Source organism: Tamandua tetradactyla, chromosome 2 (assembly GCF_023851605.1).
Source record: "Tamandua tetradactyla isolate mTamTet1 chromosome 2, mTamTet1.pri, whole genome shotgun sequence".
NCBI classification, from domain to species: Eukaryota; Metazoa; Chordata; class Mammalia; order Pilosa; family Myrmecophagidae; genus Tamandua; species Tamandua tetradactyla.
This window is the reverse complement of record NC_135328.1, coordinates 72,930,764-72,958,143: the sequence shown is the minus strand read 5'-3', so window position 1 is coordinate 72,958,143 and position 27,380 is coordinate 72,930,764. Positions and strand designations below refer to the sequence as shown.

Below are 27,380 nucleotides of genomic sequence, written 5' to 3'. Positions count from 1 at the left end.
AAGTCTAAGCTACTGTGCGTGTCAGGCAGACCCATTTTGGTCCCATCCAGTTTCGGTTATCACGATAACTTTGGACTTGGGGTGGGTTAGTTCTGGGTTGACCCAGGACCCTTCATTAATAAACATTAGGGCCTGTTTTTGGTAATCACAAAACTCTAAAGTTGAAAATTTTGATAAATGGGTACATGTGAAGGTTAGTCATGAGATTTTCACAATCGCAAAGGTAACAAGGTAAAGGCTATACAATCATTTTCAGAGATCAAGGCAGCTGGATTACAATGTAAAGATTTCAGGTATTTCCTTCTGTCTACTCCTATATACCAGAAGCAAAAAGAAATATCTACATAATGATTCAGCAATCAAAATCATTCCTTAAATCTTAATTTCTCAATTACAAAATCTGCTTATTTACTGCTCTTTCCTACTTTCCATGATGCCCTGCAAACCTAACTCAGACTCCCCAGTCACTAAGAAATTATGCTAAAATGTGTAATTAGTATTTCAAATTTAGGTTAGTGACTGAGAGTTATCATACTTTGTTATATGACCTTACAAAAGTGTTTACTATAGTACATTTGTCTGCATTATCTTTCGGAGAAGGCTATATGGTATTCTTTCACACATACTTAGAAAAGAAATATGATCAAGACTGTATCTTCAACAACAAGAAGGTACTCAACTTAATAATAATTGCAAATATGTATGCAAATACTATGTGCCAGGCACTATTTAAGCATCATATATGTGTTATTTCATTTAATCCTTGCAGCGATTGTAGGAAGTAGTTACTATTAAAATCTCCTTTGTACAGATGAAGAAACAAAGGCACACACAAAAAACCGCAATTGTTTTTGAAAGAGTTGATTAAACATCTGTGACAGGAAAAAGTCTAATGAGTGAGGAACACAGAGCAAATGTAAATCCAAGCATCATTCTTCATTGATAACTCAAAACAATAACAAGAGCAGCAACAACATGGGAGCTGTGCCTTGACAAAAGGACATTAATGATTGATTTGCAAATAAATCCAGTTTGTATATCCCAGACTTTGAATTTCACACCAATGAGCCACAGCCAGCCAATATGCTCATTTTGCTTAGATTTAGTCCTCAGGGATCTACTGTATGTATTATCAACATCTAGTCTTGCACTAGTCACCACCACCACACTTTTCTGTGCTTTCCTGGTATTTTTTCATGAGACCCAATAACCTAGTTTTCATAATTTTAGTCACCACTGTTATTTTTCTTTTAATATTAAAAAGCAGGTTGTAATGCCGATATTTACAGACTGGACAACTTCGTTTATGGAATTAATGATATATACTAAGCCATCTTACTATCCCATAGTCAATCTCCTCTAACTTCTCTTGAACTAAATCAGGACCTGCTTGTGCTGCTTTTCATTAGTTGATGAGAAACCTGGCCTTCCTTTTATGAAATCGGTAGATTCAAATATCCCCAAAGTGATCATGGATCTGTGACATCCATTGCCTGATTTTTGTAATTCTTAACTGGACACCTTATTCCAAGAATAATGGACATAGCATGAGTGGTGCTTAAATTCAGCATTTGAAAATGAAATTAAGCAGATTTTTTAAAATTGCTAATCATACTTCTCTTTTTTTTTCCTAGAGATCATGCTTGCCTTAACAAACACGTTCCCCAACGTAAATACTAAATACTTATTAAAAGGCTAGGCGCTGGGGATGCAAAGACGATTGAGACATACCCAAAAGAACTGAAGAAGACAGGGACACCAAAGCCACTCAGCTGGCCGTCATCTTGAAATTATGGATTCGGTGTCATCATTCGTCACCCGCATTCAGTTCTGGCCCTTCTGACACTCAGCATCAATTTTCCCTTTCTGAGCCCTGAACTCCTGCTCTCATATTCTGTTCTTCCACAGTTGAACCTGAACAAAGGTCACCTGGAATGGAAATAAAACTCAGCTGTTTCCAAAGGCGCAAACATCAAAGTTGGCAGTTACACTGCAATACAGGATTAAGAGACTTCCTCTTTAAGATCAAAATTCCAGATGATCCAAATATAGGCAAATGAGCCCCAGTGGAACGCTCCACTTTTGAATCCAGGAAAGAAGGAGAAATCACCATAGAAGCAACTCAGTTTCACTCTCTCCAACCCCGTGGGCTCCATGCTAATTGCCTACCCCAACAGCGAGATCGCATTTCAAAATATGGTCAAACACAAAACAGCCAAGTCAATCAAGCATTAAGTATTCAAGCACAATTATCCCAACACATGCCCAAGTACCAGCAGTGAAGCAGCTTAATTTGGGAGCAGCTCCGTAATCATCTCTCTGGGCAGCTGAGATTTTAACCTCTCCCCTCGGGCCTCCTGTTCCGGGCACTGGGCTGGCTCTCTCAGTGAGAGAGATCACAACGGGAGCCGTCACCCCCCCAGTTACGGGGCCTCATTTAAATTCATGCTAAAGGTGGGGGCGGGGGAGGGGGCAGAAGGTCTGCCGCCGTCCCCATTGTTGGGGAGAGATGTGTGGGAGCAGATGGTGAGGCTGGTCACTCTGTCTGGCTGTCAAAGGCGCTCTATCAAGTCCCCTGGGGACTGCGGGGCTTTTTCTTTCCACTCTCCGCTCTGGTCCTGTGCGTTTTCTCAGTACGAGGGGGTCTCTTTCTTTATCACCCCTCAGACTTCCAGGAGGCTGATTGCCTTATTCTTCCACTACTCGCTGCTCGTACTCTAGGCTCTCTCTGGACCAACTGGTTCTGAGTCTCCAAGGGCCCACAGGCTGTGAAGGAAAGCAAGTGATTTCCTTTACCACTAATTGATGCTGTGCCTTCCTCCAGCAGCTCCTGACTGGCATGCGCACTCGGTTATTTAATAAATTACTCCACGGCCTTCACTAGGACTATTGACACTTATAGCTAGACAACCGTTATAGCTAGGAATGGTGTGGTTAACGGACTTTCACAGCCTTCATTCCTTCTTCTAAAGATGTCACCCCCGAAATGGGGTAAGCAGGCCATCTTTAGTGCTTTACCCTGACCTTAAAATCACCTTGCATAATACGTTAAAGTCTAAACAAACAAACAAATAAATAAAGCATGGGTTACCAATGTGACTCTCTATTTGCATTGCCAAGGGACAAAGATGGTGTCAGCTTTTCTACATATAACTCTCTCCAAAGCATTAGCTGTTGAACACAAACCTTGGCCTCAAACCCTGCTCCCTTTTAAGATTCCACACTGCTTATGCCAAGGCAGCTTTTCCTTGCAGTTTTCAGTTAAGATTTCCTCCAGCTCAGGATGTTAAATGTGTTTTCGTTTTTAAATTGTACTGGCAGCTCAGTGCTCACTCGGGGCATGCCTCAATGAGAGCTGGATAAGGCAACATCGGCCCAGGGAGACTGGTGTCTGGGGTTGGGTGGCAAAGTTAGGGTCAGATATATTATCATTTCTTTCCCCTTATCTAGCTGGGATTAATATTTTCCTCCCCTGGGCTTTTCTCTGGGTTTTTCTCTGCTTCCATATTTCATTTTCCACTCGTTATTATTTTGTTTTCGCATTATCTCCCCTTGTCCATCAAAATTCTGAAAGCCTTGAAGGCAGAGATTGTGATATTCATATTTGTAGGTTCACAGCTCAGTATTATCCACCGCTACATCAGAACAGCTCAGTCAATGATGAAAGCATGAATGAATAAGAGAAATTAACAAATGGTGTAGAATGTAAATGAAATTGGAAAGGAGAAAGAGTGTCTACACTAAATGTCAAACAGTCCTCCCTGTCCTCCATACCCCAGTTCTTCCAACATTCCTATATGCTACTGTAAAAAAATACATTTTACTTGGAAGTAAAATGGCTATGATGAATTAAAAAGAAAATCTGGAGTCACTAAATAACCAATGTCTAAAAGATCAAAGAATTCTAAGTGCCCAAGTGCCTGTGTCTGATGAAGATGAGGCCACCACTTGCCAACCTGTACAGGTAGTTTTGCAGGAAGTACAGTGGACACACCTGAGAGTTGGGGCAGGGGCTTAGTATGGTCTCTGAGCCCCACCCAGCCCCATGTGAGCCCTCTGCCACCAGGGGCTGCCTGAAGAAGATATGGATTCTTTCAGTGTGGTGCTGCCTTAGAGCCTGGGATATGAAGTGACACAGTTGAGGGCCAGAGCCATTTCCTCCCAACCCTCCTTAGCAACACTGCCGCAGTCCCCTGAGTATGTGCAGCTTCCAGGGTATCAGAAAATGGCATCCCTGGCACAAACATCAAGACTCTTCGATGGGTAACTATGGCAGCAAGGCACCTACATGTAGCTTCCCAAGACATCATTTTGGGTAGGGGGTTGAAAAGGAAAGAAAAGGAAGAAATGGACACATCCATTGTAGGAGAGAACACTGTGTAGACAGCCACAGGGAAAGCCAAAAATTGACAATTTGAAGAGGCTTATATATCTTACTTAGCTGATAGAAGTAAAAATCCAAGATACATGGATTATGCACACTTTTTTTTGCATGTAGACCTAACCAGAAAACCCATCTTACACACATAACAAGGCACTCTCCAAAACTGAAATCATTGAACACTCTGCTTAGAAATCAGTGTCTCTATAGTTTGTGTTATACCATTTTCCTAGCCCAAGCTCCTCTAAGCCACTCAGCCTATTTTGTATCTTTTTCAAAAAAAAAAAGCTGTTCCAACAAGAATTCAAGAGAGTTCACTTTAAAATTGATCAGCAAATACATTATAGGCACACTGCCACCATCCCTTCCCATACCCATTACAGACATTGCTAATCAATCAAGGAATATTTCTTGCTGAGCCAGAGTACAACCTTAGAAGAATCCTGCTAAAGCACAGGACACAGGTAGCCTCTACCAATCAATCTGTGTTGGCATTTGAGGTCACTCCTATTTGTCACCCTAATTTTAAAATATAATTATAAATTCCAAGCATTAAAGCCCAGGAAATGAGTTTCACTGTTCAACAGGTACTAAGAAGATCCTATGATGCAACCTTTACTATCAAAAAGGCCTGTTTGCCATGCCAGGAACTGCTGCCAGCCTTCACAGGAACCCATGGAGCATAGCCTGTGGGATGAGGGGAAGGGAGTCATGATGGGAGGAAGAGCTTGCACAGGTGGCAACTTTAAAAATTGGTACATTTTTTGTGTGTGCCTCTGTGGAGCTAGTGGGTGTTCATCTGCACTGGGGATAATGAGGAGACCTATGAGAATTTCCAGAGGGGTGATATGCTCCTTTGAAACTGTGATGTACACCAGAAGCCATGTTCTTTCAATCCTAATCCACACCTGTGGGGGTAGACCTATTGTTTAGGTGGAACCTTTGATTAGATTGTTTCCATGGAGATGTGACAGCCAATTGTGGGTATGATCTTTTGTTTAGATTATTCCTGTGGAGTTGTGGCCCCACCCATTTAAGGCAGGTCTTGATTAGTTTGCTGGCCCCAGAAGAGCCGACATAGGGAAACATTTTGGAGAAAGTGTAGATACAGACATTTGGAGATGCTTGGAGAACCAACACCGACACAAACATTTGGAGATCGAGACAGAAGTGGCTTGAGTGCTAAGCAAGGACTCACAGAAATAGCCAGAAGCTGAACAGAAGAAATCTCTGGTCCTGGAGATGCTAAACTAAGAGATGAAATCCAGAGTTTTCCTCCAGAGCAGCTAAGTGAGACCTACAGACTTACAGAGGAAGCCACTGGAATAGCAGCTGAAAGCAAAAGAACTAGGAACAACGACCAGCAGACACAAGCCATGTGCCTTCCCATGTGACAGACATCAGCCTTTCTTTGGGGTCAAGGTAAGTTTCTCTGGATGCCTTAGTGTGGGCATTTTTAAGGCCTTAGAACTGTAAACCTATAACTTAATAAATCCCCTTTATAAAAGCTGATCCATTTCTAGTGTCTTACATTCCAGCAGCTTTAGGAAAAAAAATAAAATAGGTAGTTTGCTAAACTTTTCAGGATTGGAAGGACGCAGAAGAAGATTAGGAAGTCCATTCTCCTTGGCCACCTCTGGCCAAGGGGAAGTGAAAGCATTGGTTCTCATTTCTGTTTCCCTGGGACATGAACTTCATAATATGTAATGTCCCCTCAGTCGGTATGCAAATAAATGAAAATAATCCAATCCGAAAACTAACAGAAAAACACCACAATCAGCCAGGACCATCTTCTCAGACTTTTCTTCCCACTGCCTGGAATAGGACATTTGAAGTGCCAGTTGCTTGGTTTTGGTTTTGATTTTAGCTATCATTAGAGTGGTATGTGCTTTTCATGTATGAATGATCTTGTTTGATCTCCACAAAAACCATATGAATTAGCCCCATTTTTAAATGAATAAACTAAGACTCAAAAAAGACCACAATGCCACATCCCCTCCCATACCCATTACAGACATTGCTAATCAATGTCTGTAATTGTTAGCAGTCTTAGCATCTGAATGGCCAAATCTGTGCTCAGATCAGGTTTGTGATAATAAAGCCAATGTTCTTTGACAACACAAATAATTCCACCTTGGACGGTAAATAATCTGCTCACCTTGATTAACTTTAAGGACCATCTCAATATCTTTCTTCTCCTCTGGACTGAGGCTTTAGAGACTCTTTTTTTCCTAGTCAACCCTCACTGGATTTGATAATGGACTAACAGAGAAGGCCCATATGGTCTAGTGTCATGGTGCCATAATTCAAGGCACTCTTTTCTAGGTTTCACTCCCCAGCTAGTGACTATCTAAACAAGATTTTAAGAGCCTCACTTGTGTGATCTGTGTTTGGTTGTTTTAAACCAAGAGTAGTCACGATTATATCAACATTATGGACACTCCTTATAAACTGTTTATTTTTGAGAGTAGAAGACAGTGAAATGGAAGTAAGATATTCTCTGAGATTTCAATTCTTCAATCAGTATTTATGCTCTGGGGTGATACTAAAAATATTTAACAGCAGGTATGACCCAGGTATCAGCAATGAGAATGGGCTTCATTTTAGTGCTGGGGCAGGTGGTCCTGGAAGCTCTCTCTTGTGCTGGGTATTATCAACTCATTAATTGCTGGATTATGGGGAAATGAGTTAGGATGTTGGGATGCAAGAGAGGGACTCACTGTATCAAGGATTTACCCATGTCTTAGTTTCCTAGGGTTGCAGTAACAAAGTACCACAAACTGGGTGACTTAAAACATTAGAAATTTATTCTCTCAGTTTTGGAGGCTGAGTCTGAAATCAAGGTGTCAGCAAGGTGATCCTTCCTTGGATGGCTCTGGGGAAGAATCCATCCTTGCCTCCTCCTAGCTTCTGCTGGCTGCAGGAACTCCTTGGCGTACCATGGCTTGAAGCTGCATAACTCTAGTCTCTGCCTCTGCCTTCACTTGGAGAGTCTTGTTAAGAACTGTTTCAGAGATACTAGTCTGGTTTTACATTATATATGGTAGTTTTAAGGAAAAATAAAGGCAAGTGGAATCATTTCCCCAAGTGCTGAAAATGTAGAAAGGTTCAAGGAGAGCTTGGTAAACCCAAGAATGTCAAATCTGAGAAGACTAGTGTCTTCTCAAGTCCTTACAAGTGTCTGTGATAGAGATTGTGGGAAGATAATCTCTGTTGCAGGGGATTGTTAGGGTGGTTGAAGGATGAATCTGACCCACTGATGATATGCTATGGGACTGTGGAGGTTGGTTACAGTAAAAATTACTAATAGGACCAACTCCACACCTGGGTCTCCAAACTTCTAACGTCTAAGCACTCCCAGCACAGAAGGCTTGCAGTATGGGGAATCAGAGGTTTGTATAATCATTGGAAGGTCTAGGGAAGCAAAGAACAGGCAGGCCATCGCTGAAGATCTCTGCCTGCAATACTGAAAATGGTGGTTCCCAAGAAGCTGCTGCAAATGTCAATAATCTCTGGGAAGCTCTGGCTGCCAATCTCAGCTGGCAACATTCAGTGAAGGATTTGAAAAAGCCACACTCACTCCCTCTACTGCCTCCAGCACAAAGCAGGTAACTTGCAGGAGCTTGCTGGAAGCTTCTGCAAGCCTCAAGTCTACCATCTGTCCACACATCTGCCTAAACTGCCTCTGAAGTATAATGTCCCCTTTTTCTATCACCCTTCCAAATCTCACAGGAGTGGCTCTCACTGGCAGACCCTAACTCAGAACCATATGGGGATGGGATTCTGGGCAATAAGGCTCCCAGCTTCTCCTCCACAAGACCTTATATGTAGATGGAGGTGATTTCAAGGTGATTTCAGATAACTCCACACAGCATGGTAGAGGCCATACCTACTGAATGAATGAGTAAATGAACATGGACCTCAACCCCTGAATACTTCGAAGTAATCACATTTTTGCACAGCCCTTTAAAAGCTAATAAGGAGGGCGGGCCACGGTGGCTCAGCAGGCAAGAATATTCTAAGGCTTTGGTGGCTGAAAGAATCTTATTTGGATATTGTCTTAAGTATGGACCTCAGGCGATCACGAATACTCAGTGGTTTTCAAATTTATGAAAGAGATGAAGCACCTGGAAACAGTGAGGCACTTTGTAAAACCGCAGGCTCTGCCAACCTCCTTAAAATATCTGTATAGTGAGCTCCATTATATGAAACACAAACAATTTAACCAGGAGAAAAAATTCTATATGTAGGCAATATAAAAATCACAACTGGGAGCCCACATGTCCACAAAGAAACAAGCTGTCAAACCAAGCATGATCGACTGTTTCAGAGTTTTCCCATTAATATTTATTTGCTGCTTGTTCATTTCTTTGGTCGTCTGCTACTGCTTGCTACCAGACAAGTGGTAGCAGACATGAGATTTTAAGAATGAATTTTGAAAGAAAAATTTGGGAAAACTATCTCCTTTAAAAGAACCGTTTGGGTTTTTTCCTGCAAAATTGGAAAGAACTGCTACTATTTGAGACTAATACTACGCAAAACCTGCACGCAGCATTCCACTGAGAAGTTTGTAATACTGCAATGGATTTGGATCAGCCACCTGAAAGAGTAATAAAGCATTGGCCTATCAAGTACAAAACAAATTTAAAAGATAAGAAAGTGATGGTAACTTGCCACCCAATTACTCCAACAACTTGTTCCTACTAGAAACATTTAAAGATGGAAACCTGCAGTGCCTTTCCAAACTGAGCTTCTCTGAACTGCACATTCCTAGAATTCCTACACCAGAAAGTTCTTATGAGTGGCTCAAAGTCATAGAAATTTTGCTGACCTAATAGACAGTTGTAACCAATCTGATATTTGAAACTCAATCCAGGAAATAAAAAGGACTTTCTACTAGAAAAACAGAAAAGTTATAGAAATTTAGAGCTGTAAGAGTGTGTGTGTGAGTGTGTGTGTTTTTGCAGCTCAAGAACATGACCTGGAGTTTTGACACTATGTCATCCCCTTCCTAGGCTTACCTATCTAGGAAGATAATAGAGATATCTTCTTATCTTTCCTAAATATCTCAAAACTTACCCACAGGCAGAGAAATCTCCTGAAAAATATGGAAACAGAATGTTGACTTTCCCAGACTTGTGTGATGCACTGTGTTGTTGCCAGAGCTAAAACTAGATGATTGAAAAAAGACCATCACATTGCATCAGAAAGGAAATTTTCCAGAGGGAACGACTTTGGGTTGGGTGGCCTAGACCTAACAGCAGAGTTAAGTTCAGTGGAGTTACAGGCAAAGCATATCCTGAAACTTGAACCCACCTCTGATCTGTCAGCCTGGTTGTATGGATGACTCCTCATTACCCTTAGAATAAATTTAAGTTTCATACTGTGGCCTGTAACCTCCTAAATGGTTGCGTCTCCATCCACTAATCCAGGTTCCTACTATTCTCCTTCCAGATCACTATTCTCCAGCCTCACTCGCTTCCTTCATGTGATTCAAATACAGTGAACACGTCTCAATCGCAGGGCAACCTGCTAAGTCTTCAAATCCTGACTTGTTCTGCTCCTTTGAGAGAGCCAGAGGCCATTCCTTACCACTCTATTGAAAAGAACTTCCATTACCTCAACCCAGTCACTCTTCTCCCATTTCCCTCTTTTATTTTCTTCATAGCAACTTTACCACTATTTGAAATTAAAGTATGTGCATAATTGTACAATCTGTTTCCCCCACTAGATTGTCACCATCATTAAAATGGAAATCTTCTCTATTTCAACATGACATGAATGAGTTGAAAGAGCTGTACCACCAAGAGCAATAACTCTTGAAGCATGTGCACCCTCTTCTACTTATTCATTTATTCTTTGATTGATTCAAAAATATGTGTTAAGCACCTTCTCTGTGCCAGGCACTGTTCTATGTGCCGGCAGTGGGACAATGAACAAAGCTCCTGCCCCCCTGGAGCTTACAGTCTAGTGGGAAGAGACAGCCATAGTTATAGACATACCAATGCCAGGCGTACTATGAAGAAAAACCAAGTTAGGTATGGAAAAGTAAATGGGTACGTTGGTATTTTATGGGCTACTCAGCAAAAGCTTCTCTGCGGAAATGGCATCTAAGCAGAGATCTGAAAGATGTGAGGAAACCACTGTGGGATACCAAACAAGAGTAAATGTTCCTCTAAGCAGAGTAAATAGGAAGTGCAAAGGCCTCGAGGTGACGTATGCTTGGCCTGGGCAAGGAACAGCAAGAGACCAGGGTGGCCGGAGTAGAGGGTGGGAAGGGTAGAGAAGGACAAAATGAGGCCAGAGGGTTTGTGGGATCGCTAACCACAGAAGCCACAGAAGACTATGTGCGTGTCTTAGGGGAATCAGCCAGCTCCTGGGAAAGCAAGTGGTCAGTTCCAATCTCTGTGGGACTAACAGGGTTTCAGAATGGATTCCATCAGGCACTCTTACTTAAACACATGTCCATGATAATGGCACACAGCCTTGAGGGTCATGTCAGCATTGCCACTCTCCTGCAAAGAGGCAACACATAAGATGGAGAGGAAGAGGATTTCTCCTGTAGAAACGAAGCAAGCCTGGGGTACCACAGGGAAATGTGGGGTAGAAAACAGGTGGAGGTAATGTCCTTTGTGATCCTGCTATTAAAGAAACTATAATTTTATTTTGACCTTTTAAAAGTAATCTGAGGTTAGCGAGAACTGGATATTTATGAAATACATGTAAAACTATGTCTGTAGGTTCAGTTTTGTTTGCTCAAGTGAACACATTGCATAGATATTCTCAGATGTCTCCGTGGAGACAGACTTGGAGTCCATGCCATGCCCCTCCTTTTGCACTGAGGAAACAGGCCCAGAGAACTGAAGTGCCTTGCCCAAGAGTGCACAGCTGCTTAGGAGCTGAAGTCCAGCTGTGCCTCTGTCTCCCCTCATCCCAGGTCTTTCAGGACACAGCACTGGCTCCTGATTAGCACGTGCAGTCCATGTGGTTTAGGCATATGCCATAGGGACCCGAGGGAAAGAGCCTGTCAGGCACAAGGAAGGAAAAGGAAGAACTGTGTAAATTACTGCCATCATTCCACACGGACCTAAGAGACGGAGGACTGATGGCAACAGGCCAGTGATTTCTTCTTGTTTTCTATATCACACTGTTACTTCCTTCCACACTTTGTGGCTATTCAGGAATGTGCTGACTATACAAAAACCCAGAGAACAGAGATCCCGTTGGTAGGCAAAGCAGGGTTGAATGTTTGCTTGAAATTCTCTCTCCCAGATTTACCCTCTGATGCAGTATTCAGACAATTTAGCACAGATTCTGATCGTGCAGTTCTGGGTGCCGTGTGTGTCTGTGTGTCCTGTGTGTCTGTGAGTACATACAGGCCTGCAAGCATCTGGGTTTTTGCTTAGTATCAGCCTGCCTTCTGGGACTGTTTTAGCAAAGCCCTGCCTGGAAAAGCTGATGGTCCCAAGCAACATGATTGTGCCCTTCTTCCTCTCCCCACAAATGTCTGGTCCATTTAAATCTAGTTCTCAAGGGTAGGCTGGAAACAGAAGCTCTGATACTCAAGGGTAACTGGCATCCCTCCCCTTCCCCACACGCCCTCTAAACATCATTAAGCCTCAGTGTTCTTTCCTCGTTCATTTTTCGCTCTGAGGCTCTTTCCTCCTCCCATGATTTCTATGGTCACTCATTCATCAGCAACTCCCAGCTCTTTAACACCAGTTCTGAAACGCCTTCATAACTGCCAGCCCCTAGGGCAGCGTGCCTTAAGTCCTACAGGGAGCTCATTCAAACCCTTTCCTTCCCGATGGAGTCCCTGCCCTCTCAGGAAATCATCCTTCCTCCTTTTCAGTTAGGAACCTGGACTATCACCAACCTAGTTTCCCAAGCTAAAAATGCCCCCCCCTCACTCTTCGTGTCCAGTTGGCCATTGTGTCTTTTCAATTCTCTGTCAAGTCTGCCCTTGCCATCGAAGCCTTGACCTTAGCTCATCTCCTGCCTAGACTTTAACAGAATCCTAACCATTCTCTCTACCACTTGTCAAGTCCACCTGTGAGAGCCAAGAACTCACAGTTCCTGGCCCTCTTAAAAAGAATGTGCCACCACCTCCAAGGGAAATCCCTACACAGGAATCCCACATACACTTGTTTGAGCATGAACATTGCTTATGGAATAGGGTCTGCAGGGGCTTCTCCTTTGAAGAACATGACAGTTAAATGTATACATGCTGGTATGTTTGCTTAAAAAGAAAACTGACCTGTTAACTTATTGGCACATGCCAGGTGGAAGGGATGGAGTGCTGGTTCCCTTTAGATTCAGAGAGATCTTTGGGGGATTTGGCACTTTCAGGCCACATGAACTCTCTGAGCTTTGACTTTTCCAGCTGTAAATGCGGATATTAGCAGTATCCACCAGGCAGGGTTGCATATTAACTGGGATAGTGTGTGCAATGCACTTCTCACTCTGCCTGATGCCGAGTAATTGACATGAGAGTCATGGCTTTCTTAGCCCTGCCTAGTTACATCTTCCTTCCTCACACTCGTGCTTCTCCGCAGCAATACTTGTCCAGGGCATGACCCTCGGGACAATCTTGCAATGTGCTGCACTTGAGGGGAGTTTGAGGTAAGCGGCCTTTTCTTCTGAGTCCCTAGCCTGGGTGTCAGGCAAGCACTTCCACCGGCTGGCTGACATATGTGGCCTGCTGCACACTAATCTCTCCTGACATGTTGCCTTGAATACACAGTCACAGAGCATGTGCTGAAGTGCTAAACACCCCCAAACTGTGCACTTTCCAATCTGTGAAAGCTTTCTGATAAGTCCAGGCTTTTTTTTCCCAACCTGAGGCACTATAATGGAGAAGCACATGGACACTTCATTGAGGCAATCTGTCAGCTTGCAAATGCTTAATAGGAGCAGCAGTTACCTGGGTGCCCCTCTCTGTAAGCCAGGCACTACCAAACAGCTGCTCTTCTGTGGAACATTTTGCTGCATTAATGAGCTTGCAGACAAAGAACTGACTGTGTGGTACATGGCTCTGGGTGGGGGTAGAGCAAAAAGGGAAACCTTCACTGGAAAATCATTTCACTTCATTTGCAAAACTTGGCTTGGAAGCCCAAACTAGCCAACATGTTGCATCAGACTTCAGACATTTGAAAAACTAGACCAGCCTGTTTATAAAGATAATTGTAGCTGGCTAGCTGCTGCCTGGCACTGTAGAGCTTATAGAGTGTTTTCACACTTTGACCCTCCTTTGAACCTCACCATCACCTTAGAAAGGTATTATTTTACAGATGAGGAACTCGAGTCTTTGAAAAGTTCAACAATATACACAGGTTCCATGGCTAATAAAAGACAGGGGCAACACTCAAGTCGAGGGTTGTGTGGCTCCAAATGCCATGACCTTCTGAAGAATCACCATCAAATGTGCTCTCAGTTACTCCATTGACACTGAGATGTGCCTGCAACAGCTAAAGATGAAGCTTCTAAAAGAAGGAGATTTCAAGGAACAGAGCCTTTCCATGAAGGTGTTAATTTCCATTCCTGCCAACCAGTTAAGGGAAAAAGCTAAAACATCACAGACTTCTTCAAAATCTTACGATCTCTGCAGAAAGGAGGCCACTCCCTAACCTTGCCTGGGACAATGCTATGGGTACACTGCACAATCTCATGTAATATATATGCCACCAATACAAGAGAGTAACAGTCGACAACAATCAAGAATAGATGTAGAAATTAAACCCAGACAACCCCTACTATTTTCACTACTGCTTATAATAAAATAATATAAGTTAAAAGCAATAACAGGGCCACGGTGGTTCAGTGGCAGAGTTCTCACCTGCCATGCCCAAAACCCGGGTTTGATTTCCAGCACCTGCCCATGTTAAAAAAAAGCACTAACAAACATGCTAATAATAGTAATAGTAGTAGCATATCTTTAGCCGCTACCATTTGAGAACATTCAGTGTTAACATACATTATCTTGAATTCTCTCAATGATCTATCAAATAGGTATTTTTATTCTCTTTCTACGGATGAGGACTGGGCAGTCCAGAGAGGTCAATTAACTTGCTGGTGATCACACAGCTTGTGCATGGCAGGATGAGATTAGATGTCCAGATCTCCCAAATCCAAGGCTGTGCTGTCTCCATGGGTCCATCCTTGCCTTCTCTAAAGAACAGAGGCAATCACCAGATTAGTGAGCACTGTCCAGATTTGGGCATTCCCACAACTCAGTCTAGCCTAGGCTATAAACGGGGACACAGCTCTTCCTTCTGGGCATCCACAGGTAATTACCATTCCTACATATCCAGTAAATGGGTTTTAATCACCTGCTTTTCACCTTCTGTATCTGGTTGCCAAAAATAAAGGTAGACAAAGAGAAGAGTTATTTAAAAAAAAAAGTCTAGCTTTAGGTGTGAGTTCGACGGATCCCTCTGTCAGTTGATTTAGAACATCAGTATACATGCACACACACCCACAGGCATGTCACACGGGGGGAAGACGAGAGACGAGACCAGTAGGCTGATTACATGTCCTTTTCTACCTCCTGACAGTTATGAGACTCCAAGTGGGTAGATTACAGTTGAAGATAAAAATAGGCATTAGACTGCCACTTTCTCTTCCCAGCTTTTTAGTTACATCAGCTTAAAAGCATATTGTAGCATTTTATTGTAGTCTGGGCTCTTGTGGTTTCTCTTGTTTGCAATTCCTTTTTAGAAGATTAGAAACCTTCTCGCTCCTCGGCAAAATGAACTCCGGTGGGTGAGAATAAGAGCAAGGAGGAAGAGTGTAGTGTGGGCATGCGAGTGTATGCAGGCACCTGGGTCCCTCCCTGTGCCCCGAGAGGGGACAGGAGGCTGAGCGTGTGTGCAAGTGTGCACACGCCCATGCCCCACTCTGTGCTCCAGTGCCTGTGAGATGAGGAAGAGCGTGTGCGCGTGTGTGCCCACGTGTGTGCGTGTGCTGACGCCCGTGTCCTTCCCTGTGCCTCTGAGAGAAGAGAGGAGGCAGGGTGTGAATCTGAATAGAGCGGAAATTGACACAGCTGTTTTTGTTTAACTGTAACCATTTTTAGAACCTCCAGGATGCACTAAGCTTCCAAACTAAGGCAGCTCACTCAGTTTCAGGATCAAACCTTAGTGGGGGAGGACAGTGATTTGAAAGCACCGGACAGATTATTCCAAGGTCTGTGGGAGAACTGTCATCCCAACATTGCAGGTCATTTGGTATAATACATGCTCATGGCTCTCCTTGGCAATTAAAATGAATGCTACAAGTAATTGTATTTCAGGTCTAATCCCAAATCCCTCCTTTTTCACTCATCATCTCCATTCTTCTTCCTGTAATCTTATTTTAGGGTTACTTCAAACACAGCAAGCTACAGTGGTCATTGTTTCCCTGGACCCGCTAATCCCAAGCCCTGCGGGTGTGCTTCATAATGCTCATTCCTGGGCCCACCGCAGTCTGCTCAATTGGAATTTCTCAGGAATCTGAACTTTAACAAGCTCCTCCAGGTCATTCTCACAAACACTAAACTTTTCAAATTCTCGGTAAAGGTGCAAAGAATGTAGACTTCCATCTTCGACTTGCCTGGACTTTAGAACTGGTTCCACGACTTTATACCTGGCAGGGGGGAGGGGGATAAAAAACAGGAGATGCTATCCCAAGTTATTATTCTCAAGCTACTAACAGGCCATATGACCTTGTCAATCCAATTTCTCTAAGTTCTGCCATTTCAAATGGGCATGATAATAGCAGCTACTGCCCACGGTTAATGCGAAAAGTAATGAGAAAACATGCATATTAACATAGAGCAGTGGTTCTCAGCTGGGAGTGCCCCCAAAGGGGACATTATGGCAGTGTTCAAGCCATGTTGTTTTTTGGTCACAACGGGGGAAGGGGAATGCTACTGGTATCTAGGGTAGGAGCCAGAGATACTAATATCCTACAATTTATGGGCTGGTGCCCTACAATAAAGAATCACTGGCCCAGAATATCAGTTCTCAACATATTTAGAAACTCATGCATAGGGCCCAGTACTCAGGCCTGGGTTCAGATCCTGGGTGCAACCCGTAACTGAGTCATGCGATCTTGGACAGTTTGCTCAGCCATCTAGAGCTTCAAACTCCTCCACTGTAAAATGGAGGGGAAAAAATTACCTGCCTCGTAAGGTTAGTGAGGGTTCGCTGAAGTAATGCATAAAATATATCTGGCACAGGGGATGTTCAGTAGAGTCACTTCTCTTGTTTCCTCACCCTGGCCTGGCTTAAAAGGGACTGGTTTCCACACTCATGAGAAGCTAGGAAGCCTGAGGCGTCCTCACCTCTCATTCATCAAGCGAGGTACTTTACCAGCTGGCGCAAGGCAGGGCACAGATGGCTCGCCAGCTCAGCATGCATGCTTGGCCGGGCGCTGTGGTGGAGGTGAGGGATCCTGGGCCCCTTGTCGGCCAGAGCTCCAGGACAGCCCATCAGCCCACCACCAGAAGCAGCCCTGGCCCTGACTGCACTGTGAACCCCGTGATGCTATTTTTAAGTGAGAGAGAACCAGATTATTGGGAAAGGATAACATGAGGCCTAAAAATAAATCCAGCTAACAACATGAAGTTTCCAATCTGGAGAGAACAGAAGTGTTGCCCACCTTTCCATGGCTGGGCCACTGGGTCGAGGATCCCAAAGAATTAGCCTCAACTACTCAATTATTTGCATGAATGGAAGAGAGTAGAGGGGTGGATCATTCCGTGCAATGATTTAGATTTTAGGTGTGACTTCTGAATGCAAAGAACATCAAGGCCGCGCAAGACATTGGTGCACACACCCAAAGGTGCTGGTGTTTGGGGGTGCTCCACCACAGGATACTCTCACATCAAGCTTGGTTCTACTGTGTGTGGAGGAGAGGTTTGCAATTCCACTCTTCTGGGAGCACATATGATCAAAAGCATAGGACGGTTGCCAGGTCTTCATAGTAACTTGCACTGGAAGGAGAAAGATACATAGACACCCCCAAATCCATTTCTCTCTAGGTCGCAAGGCCAATCAAGTCATCCTCATGCCCCTCTTTGTAGCATAGTCAGTTCTTCAATCCTTAGTCAACTGGACATACAATTTTTGTCCACCTAATATGCTCAAAGTGCAAAGCATGGTTCAGACCCTCAAGGAGTGGTAAAGGTGGAGGAAAGGAGACTCCTCACTCACAGAAAATTAAGGGCTGCCTGCGCCCTAACAAAAACAACAAAAATACAAATCAAAATCGGGCTTCTGGTTATTTGCTGTGTGAAGCCAGTCCAAAACTCCAGAGAATGGGTGGGAAGGGACTTATAGGATTTTGCTCCAGATAGAGATGGAAACCGCACACAACTGCTGCCCCAGCATGGAGCCGGCAATGAAGTCAGCAGGCAGGTTCTGCCTCACGCTCCTTCATTGTGCACCCACACAGCTGCATCAGATTTCACTTTCATTCCAATCAAATAAGCAATAAATCCATCCTGCTCATCAGGAAGTATCCCGTTAAGGGAGTGAGACTCGGACACGATCCCAGCAGAGTGCCGCAGAAGCTCTGAACCCCCAGCCAGAGCCCTTTCCTGGGAGGACCTGGCCAGGCAAATGTCAGACTGCATTTGTCTTTCTCTGGGGAACACAGTGTGGCTTCCAGGGCCACCATTAGTATGGGACGCGGAACCCCGCAAGCGAAGGGCCCCTACCGAAGGTTCCTCAGGGACTGCCACCCTTGCCCAGAAAAACTGTATTCACTATCTACTCTCGGCAAGGGCAAAAGGCAACAGGGTATAATCCTTCCAACAGTCCTTGAGGTATGTAGGTATTGTCTTCATTTTAAAGTGGAACCAACCCAAATCTGACTAGAAAAGAACTCCTTCCCCCAAGGAGGCCTCATTAGCCACACAATTCATTTAACATTGAAATATGGGCAAGTGGTTGAGAAAGGATCTAATCTTGTTTCTCCCTTGCTTAAAACTCTCCAAAAGCTTCCCCACTGCCTGAAGCGATACTTCTCAACCCTGGAAGCGTCCACCCTGGTACACGCTGGAATTATCTGGGGAAATTTCAAAAATGCCGATGCCCTGGACCCAACTCAGACCAATTAAACCAGAATTTATGAGGTGGAATTCAGGCTCCACTCTGGAGCCCTTTTGAAAGATGCAGGACTAGTCTCAAATACAGTCAAGGGATTAGTATCTACCTCTGCCAGGTCCTGTTCAGCCAGCCAGGCTTCTGCTTATCTCCTTAACCTGATGACTCCCCACTCACTTCACTTTGGGGGCTTCATCCATCCTGGCCACCCTTGGGCTTTTTCACAGGAGTTACACTCTCAGGCCTTTCTGATTGGGTACCCCACCATCTACCTAAAATGTCCCTCCCTCCCTTCTTCACTAATTTCTATTTGCTCTTTGAGACTGAGCTCAGTATTACCTCCTCCAGGAAGCCTGCCCTGATAGACACTACCTCTAGTGATCTGCCTAGGTGAGCTATGTGTGCATACATCTTAACACACCAATTCATTACAATTCATCTCTACTGGGCTTCTCCCTCATTGAAGTGAATGCTTTGACTGGGTCAGATTTCTATGCATCTCCTCATCCTCACTACAGGGTCCCATGGCACTAAAAAAAAAGGGGGAACAAATGACTCAAACTGCACTCAGAAGTGCATTTAAAGCACTACTCATGGCCTCTTAGACCCTATGTGATGTGGCCCTTATCCGCCTGTCTGACCTGACCTCCTGCCCTGTCCTGAGTCATTCTATCTACCATACCAGTCTCCACTATCCTAGCAAATACACCAGATTTGTTCCCTCCTCAGGTCCACTGAGATTGCTTTCTAGTGTTTAAAACGTTCTTTTCCCATATCTCCATATGGTTCCCTCCTTCACTAAATTAACAGTCATGCCCTGAGAATGGCTTTCCATGACCACTCCACTCCACATTGTCTCCAATCCAGCCACCCAAAATGAAAAAGAACATAGAGGATCACAAGTGAGAAATACTTATGTACCAGGCTTTTTGGCATACATCCCTTCTTCCCATTTCCACTGGCCAGACTCAAATAACTGCAGTAATCTACAAGGGAGGTTGGGAAATATAGTTTATCTGTGTGTCCAAGTATAGTCTATCTGGTGTTGCACATCCTCTGACCTCTTATTCTACTGTATCTGTCTTCATTCTCGTCAACTGTCCTATGCTTTTGATCATTATTTGCTCCCAGAAGAGTGGAATTGCAAACCTCTCCTTCACATACAGTAGAGCCACGCTTGACGTGAGAGTATCCTCTGGTAGAGCACCCTAAACACCACGACTTATATTCACTTGATATTATATCATATTTGTCTTTTCACTTCCATTCCATTGCCTCTCCCCACCAGACTGTAAGCTCCATAAGGGCAAGGCTTCTGTCTCATTCACTATTGCAACTTCAGCACCTAGTGCAGTGCTCGGGACATAGAAGGCACCAGTAATTATTTCTTGAATTACTGAATGCATTTTTCTTTGGGCACTCTATCTGATGATCGCTAGTTCAGATGTTCTTGAAGCCATATTCTTTTTCTTGCTTCAGTCTTTGAGCCATTGACATCACATCGGGCCCCTGATGATGCTCACAGATTAGGCCATGTTTCCAGTAGCAGTAGGGAAGTTGTCACCCTCTCAGCTGCTGTCTTGGACACGTCCGTCATGCTACCTAGTATGCTAAGTGTCCCTTTCTTGCTTACCCCAGAGGCCTTGTTTGTCAGGGAGAGGAAGAGGCCAGAGGATGTTCATCCCCGGCCAGGCTTAGGGAGCACGAGCTGGTCTATCACAAAGCACACTCCAAATGGGGTGGTGGCAACTGAGGCAAAAAGAAAGCTGCATGTGGGATTTGGACCAGAGGAGTTTGGAAAGTCATCGGCAAGAAGTAAATGAGAAAACACACAGAGAGACACAGACCCACCATGACAATGAGATGGTGACAGTCGAGAGGGGAAGCATACTGGCTCGTGTCCTCACAGCCTTCCTTTGCAGTCAATTGCAGGGTAACCTTAACATAAAGCCCCCTTTTAAGAGGGTCTAAATAAGTCACTGTTCCTCATTTTCTTATGAGCCTGACTAACCCACGTCAGCACCTGTGAGCATGACGGCCATCAGCTAAGGGAGCTCAGTCAGGGGTTGTAGTCATATTTATAGGTTGCATAAATAGCTCAAGAAAGTGAACCACCCCATCCAGGGACAGCATCTGCAACTATAACTATACTCCAATCAAGACTATAGTTCAGACCTCATTATCTCATACTGCAGCAGTTTCTTCACTCCCTTTCCCATCTCTTACGTATCATGCCACCAGATTCATCTTTCATAAAGCACAACTTTCACTTTGTCACTTTCCTGCTCCAAATCCTCCAATGTTCCCTATAGACAATAGAACTAACATTCAATTTACATCCACATACTAGGAATTCTCCTAAGGGCTACACATACGATGTCTTATGTAGGACTTAACCTCTTTATTTTGCAGCTCTGGTGACTGGGTTATGAAAGCATTAAATACCTTATCTATTAACATAAAGCTAGGAACCAGCAGAGTCAGAGTAGAAACCCAGGTGAATCTGGTTCTAAAGTCTTTCCTGTTCACTCTATTCATTCATTCAATCAGTCAGTCGTTCACTCAAAGTGTCTATGAAATGCCAGGAATTGTGCTAGGTATCCAGGTGACAATAGATGATTTATGGACAGACAACTTTAAGAGTACTATGATACACTGAATCGTGGTCACTATGAGATATTATATAAATACTAAGGATGCAGCCTGCAGGAGATCTGAGCCTAGGCTCACTGCTCAGGAGAGCCCTCCTTGAGGCAGTGTCATCTGAGCTGCACTCTGAATGATGAATGCGAGTTAACCTGATTTTCTATTGGGGAAGTCATCCCAGTGGCAAAGGGCCTGTCTAATGCCTCATCTTTCGCTCTGATTACCCTAAACTGATGGGAGGTATAAGGAAAGAGACCCGAAAAGAACTGATTATTAACTGTCAAAGGATATTCCTAAAATATATTTTGTTTTTTTAACAACATCTGTACTTCGGTTTGCAATAGTTCCTATGAAACTAAAATCTATTTCCTTACCCAGCAGCATTTCTTCTTTCACACAGACACACAGAGATACAATTTCATTGCTGGTCTGTTGGCAGTGCTAATTATGTTCTCCGTAACACATTCCTGATTGCATATAATTAAAGAAAGCAGGTGTGGAGGTGACAGAATGATACAAAATATATGACATATGAAAGACTGATTGGTGGAGAACGGTGAAAACAGCAAATGTTATTTATGGAGATTATGGCAAAAGGCACAATACAGTCACACTTTTATAAAGATAAATAATATCAAACGGAAAATAATTTTTAGCAGTTCCTTCTATTATAAATGTAGTCAGAACACTGTTTTACTGTTTTTCAACCTTTCACGGGTTTCTGATTTTCCTTCTCTTTAAGATGCTACTAAATTAATAGAGAAAACTATTTGGATAGAATTTTCAATTTTGCATATACAATTTGAAGGTTGATTCAGTCATTGCTTCCACATCAGAATATGAGAAAAAGGAATAAATACTTTTACTCTAGATGAGCTTTGCCAAATGGGGACAAAGATTGAAAAAATAAATTCTAGATTAAGGAGCAGAACTAGAAAATCTGGGCATATAAACCAGACTATAAACCCAAACTGAATTATCAGAATTTCCCACATGATTAAATAGTTGTGCAGATGGATTTCCCCAAACCAAAAAGCCTGACTCTTGGTTCTGATGATTGCTTCCTCAAAAATGGGAATCTGCCAACACTATAGTCCTAATGTGCAACCACTGTGGCTGTGTATTTATCAAACCCATTTCCTTTTCTTCAGAGTCCACCTACCGTACCCACACTCTCAGCCTCTCCTGGGTTATGTGTGGCCCCGGGACTGAGTTCTGGCCAATTGAATGTGAATGGAAGCAACATGGGCCACCTCCAAGCCTGGTCCCAAAGTCTTCCCGCAAACCTCCCAACACTCAACGTCCCCTCATGTGCCAGCTCGATATAGAGGGTTCCAAGAAAGGACTCGGAAGCCGAGGGGATCCTAAGATCATGAATGGCTACACAGAGTACAACCATCCCACTCACCCACCCCACCCCTCACACCCCTCTGTCCTGATCTTCACAGACTATAATAGGAGGGAGCAATTGCATTAAGTGACTGAGATCTGGGTGTTGATTGTTACAAGTTGACCAACCCTGAGTAATCCACACCAAAGGCAGAAACAAAAGGATCCTACAATGTTGTAGGCCACAAATGGGTTAACTGCAGATGTCCTAAATGTTCCACTAGATGTTGACAGTAGTGAGACTTCATATTCAGGTACAGTAAGGCAACTTAAGAAGGTAGGGTGCTTAAGAGGAACTGAGTTTCAAAGTAGGACATGACAGAAGGAACAATGGGTCAGGATAGACTAACTACTACCTAAGATGCCCTTTCCAAGTAGGTGAGCCCTTGAGGTGATATGGTCCTGTCCCTCCTGCACTGAAATGACTCATTCATGCACTAGTACCTACAGAATAAAGCCCCAAACATCTAAAGTTAGCTCCTAAAGCTCTCCATCATCTTACCCCTGTGTTTCTTTCTCCTTAACTTCATCTTTAAATATTATCTATCCTCACTTCTGCTTAACCTATCCTGCATAATATGTGTTTCCTGAACAGCCCCACCCCCATGCCCTTATGCATAATGCTTCTTCTGCAAGCCTGCCCTTCTCCTACCCTATCTGCCTCTAAAATTGATAATTATTCTTCAAGCTGAGCTTAAAAAGCATCTCACTTATCAATAGCTTTGGCTGATACCTGCTCTTCCTTCCACCCTAGGAAACATGCTTCCTAAGTTGTCTGCCCATAACCCTTTGAAGCCATATGGATCACAGCACTTGGCATTTACGTTATTGCCATTTCTCCTTACAATCATCCCGGGCTCACCTCCTAGCTCCTTGATGACCAGAACCACATGTGGCCTGGCTGTTCATCCCCCTTCTGCAGCAGAGTAGCTGGCATTAAAAAAAAACAAAAAGTTATATGATTGTGTTGAAAACAAGGAGCTTCCTGGGGTATATAGTACGAACATGACTGGAGACAGTGGAATACTAAAGCTTTTCTAGAAAACCCAGTCAATATGCCACAAAAAGAAGTCCCACCACCACTCTTGAGTAAGATTCACATTATAGACTCTGTCATCCAGTCTTAAGACCTGTCTATAATAAGTACAGATGTTAAAGGAAAGTAAGCTTAAGGAGGAGACCCCTTAGAGAATATATACTAATAAAAAGTGAAAACAACAATCTGAAAAGGAGAATAAATCTAAATCAAAGTCTTCCTGGCCCCCAAAATCCCATCCCATCCTGCCTTAACATTCATTTTCTTTCCTTTCAACAAATGGAACTTTATGGCCCTGTTAAAATATAAATACCAGAAATATCCTACATGCAATATTGGTATGGTTAATTAAGCCATGAACTATCCAAACTTATAATGAACCTATAATGGCCTGGAAAAGTGTTACCTTCAAATGTTGACTGAAAAAGATCAAGATACTGTATCTAAGGTGTGAGTTCAATAATATATATATATTTTTCAATTTCTATTTTTTTTTTACAAACAAACATTCCTCTTCTCCTCCTCCTCTTGTGACCTCTAATCTGCTTTCTAATTCTGTGAATTTGCTAATTCTAGCCATCTCTTATAAGTGATATCATACAATTTTTTCTTTATGTACCTTGCTTATTTCATTGAGCACAATGTTTTCAAAGTTCTTCCATGCTGCAGCATGTCTCATAACTTCAGTTTTTCTCATTGCTGAATAGTATTCCATGTGTGTATATACTATATTTTGTTTTCTCATTCATGTGTGGTTGAATGGTTGAGCTGTTTCCAGCTTTTGGCTATTGTGAATAATGCTGCTATAAGAATCAAATGTACAATATAATATATGCTTTTAGGTATATTTATATAAAACAATGAAGGAAATGCATCAAAATGTTATAATTGTGCTTTTATTGGAATAGTAGAGATAGTGGATGGTTTTATTTTCTTCTGTATGCTTCTTTATGTATTCCAGGTTTTCTAGAGTGAACTTAAATTACTTTTATAATTAGAAAACAATACAAGGAATGCTCTTGAGTCAGACTACGTGGGTCAAATCTTATTTCCACCTCTTTATAACTGTGTGAACTTTATTCCAGTACCATACTTCCTTGTTGCTTCAGCTTACTCATCTGTAAATGACAGTGATAATTTCTTTTATAGGGTTTTTATCAGATAATTGTGAGATCATCCAGATAAAGCACCGAGAACAGTGGCTGGCATATAGTAACCCCCTGATAAATGGTATCGAATATTGTTACATGTGGAGAAGCCCAGCTGAGTTCAGGAATCTGAGCAGCCAGGTAAAATGAGGAGAGGACAGGCTCAAATGGCAAACTCTGCCCCCTACACGGTTTTACCCCAAGACTGCCCAGGGATTCAAACCCGGCGAGGTCACATGGAACTCAGTCTCTCCTTTGCTCAACACAGCCGCCAGGATGACGTGGGAAGAAAGAAAGCAGCAATTTTCAACTTCACTTCCATTGCCTTTGTCCACCGTCTCACTGCCCCCTCCCTTTCATTTGTATTTTGTTTTAACTGCCAATTTTGGGCTTAATTGGTAGAACTCAGAGAAGCTGAAGTAAAACAAAGCTCAGCAGAATATAAAGAGGAAAAGAACAAGGGAAAAGAAGGCATCAGTGGCAACGTGGCCTCTAACTATAGTCTGAGAAGCTGGCTGGCCTGGCACCCTAACATACCACACCTCCTAAGTGAAGTGGACAAGCATTTCATTTACTGTTCCAATTTTCTCACGACAGAGATAATTACCTGTGTGATGATTGCATCCTGCCTCCAAGCTCTCACCAACTCTTGCTTCCCCTTGTATCTTAAATTTGGGGAATTTGTCTGTAGTCAGACAAAGTGCTGAAGATAACTTGGGAGGCAGGGAAATCTCATTTGCCTTCCAATGCAGTTGCAGACTTGGATTCAATCTATTAAAGTCAATTGGTAGATTTGCGCAAGTAGTCTAATTAGAGATACTCAGATAGCAGGCACAGGTTCCGTTTGCATTCCAGTTTAAAAAAAAAATCAATGTCTAAGCACAGGAAGAAAACTGAGCACTTCTACCGAAGCCATAATTTACAGCAGTACTGAGCACAGAAAACCAGTAGAGGGGCTACAGGTCAATGGAAAAATACCACCTCATGGGGAACAGTGATTAGAAGGGATGGGCAGAATTTTCACCTCTGGGTCACAAGCTCAAAATGCAGCCCAGCCCTTGCCCATATGATGTTCATAACCCACTGTGAGTCCATGTGAAAAGGGCTGCCTCTGAGACCAGGTTTTCACCAGAAATCGGCATCCCTTTCAGCTGAGAGGCTGAAAAACAGTAGGATCCCCCAAATGAACTCACCTATTCAGCTCCTAGAGGTGTGTTCCAGCTGGCATGGCTAGGCTGAGTCAAACTGCACACTGCATAAAGTTCATTTTCAGCATTTCTAACCCTGGCTCTATGGCGGCCAGCCCTGGAAGCATGAGGCTCCAGGCAGGAGCTCAGTCAGCGGTGCTTGCCTTCCCTCCTGATTTTCAGCCACAGAGACAGAAATAGGAACAGAAAACAGAGGCAAATTTAAATCTCCTTCCTCCAGAGCTCAGGTTCTTCTGAGGTATCTAATCTAACCAGTGACTTAAAACTAGATCTAAAACTGCAGCTTATGTTTAAATAGGATGCTAATATTTATTAAGCCATAACTGTTTGACAGACCCTCTGTTAAGTGTGTCCATAGACTTCATTCATTACACAAACATTTAATCCAGAGCACCAACTGTGGCAAAGAAAAAAGAAAAAAAATCAGTGTACATAGATGAGGGAATATTCTTCCTGTTGCAAGGCAGGCTTCTCTGACCCTTAATTCTGCAAGGCAATTTTTACTTCTGCCTCATGTTGAAAAGTATTTTAGGCAACTGAGAGTCAGGTGGTATCGTAATCATCACTATCTTCATCAAGGCCGTTTTATAGAGTTGAGAACCTAGGTTAAAAAGAACTGAAGGGACTTGCCCAAAATCACATAGCTATAAAGTGACAGGGCCCATAACTCAACATAGACTCTCAAGCAGTAGTTTCTGCTTTACAGCATGTCACTTCTTATTATAGTTCAGAAATGCTTGCTCATCAGCTCAGGTTTGTTCAAGAGATAGATCAAATTGGAAACAACAGAATACATGCTATGTTCTAGAAAACAGAGGAAAGGACAAGACAGGATCCTCATATTAGCATGAGAACCTAAATGGCCCAAACAGGTCAATGTCACCTCTGGGGATGCTAAGTTCTCTTAAAGACTTATTGATTTAAAAAAAATCAGATTAAATTATTAAATTGGGTTAAAAATAAATAACTGGATTAAAAATAAGTAGCAGCATTTGTCCAGTATTCAATCCAGAATCAGAACACAGCAGTCCTTGCATATGGATGGCCAAGAAGAAACGTACATTCCTTTTGGCTAAAGTCCAAGGAAGAAAAGCTGTATGGCAAAGTGGAAAGAACACAGCATCTGCATCAAGCAGATCTGAGTTTGAATCCTGAAACCACCCTTGAGTGACTGTAGATTCTGGGCATATTAGCATCTGTAGAAGAGTGATGATAAATCCCACTTCACACGGTTGTTGAAGACAAGATGCCTGTAAAGCACCAAGATGCATCCCAGGTACAAGATGGCACAGAATAATTGATTGCTATTATTTTTTGTGATTGGTCTTTGGAAGCCTCGGGGAATTGATGATATGCTGCGGAAGAGCAGTTTCACAGCATGTTCCATGGAATTTCCTATTCGAACTGCCCAGGAATCACATGCTGCTCTCCTTTTGAGTCACATGCACACTCCTCTCACAGCTGAGCAGTCACTCATATGTATTT

At 43.1% G+C, this 27,380-nt stretch overlaps 1 protein-coding gene across 13 annotated transcripts in view; it reads right to left on the bottom strand.

The window, feature by feature from the left end:
• The window catches only part of ELAVL2 (ELAV like RNA binding protein 2), a 557,044-nt gene that overhangs the window by 270,776 nt on the left and 258,888 nt on the right, over positions 1–27,380 (bottom strand). For all 13 annotated transcript variants that reach the window (XM_077148027.1, XM_077148030.1, XM_077148029.1 and 10 more), the window contains one exon: positions 1,732–1,929. The gene's annotated coding sequence lies outside the window, so the exon portion shown is untranslated. The remainder of the gene's footprint in view (positions 1–1,731; positions 1,930–27,380) is intronic.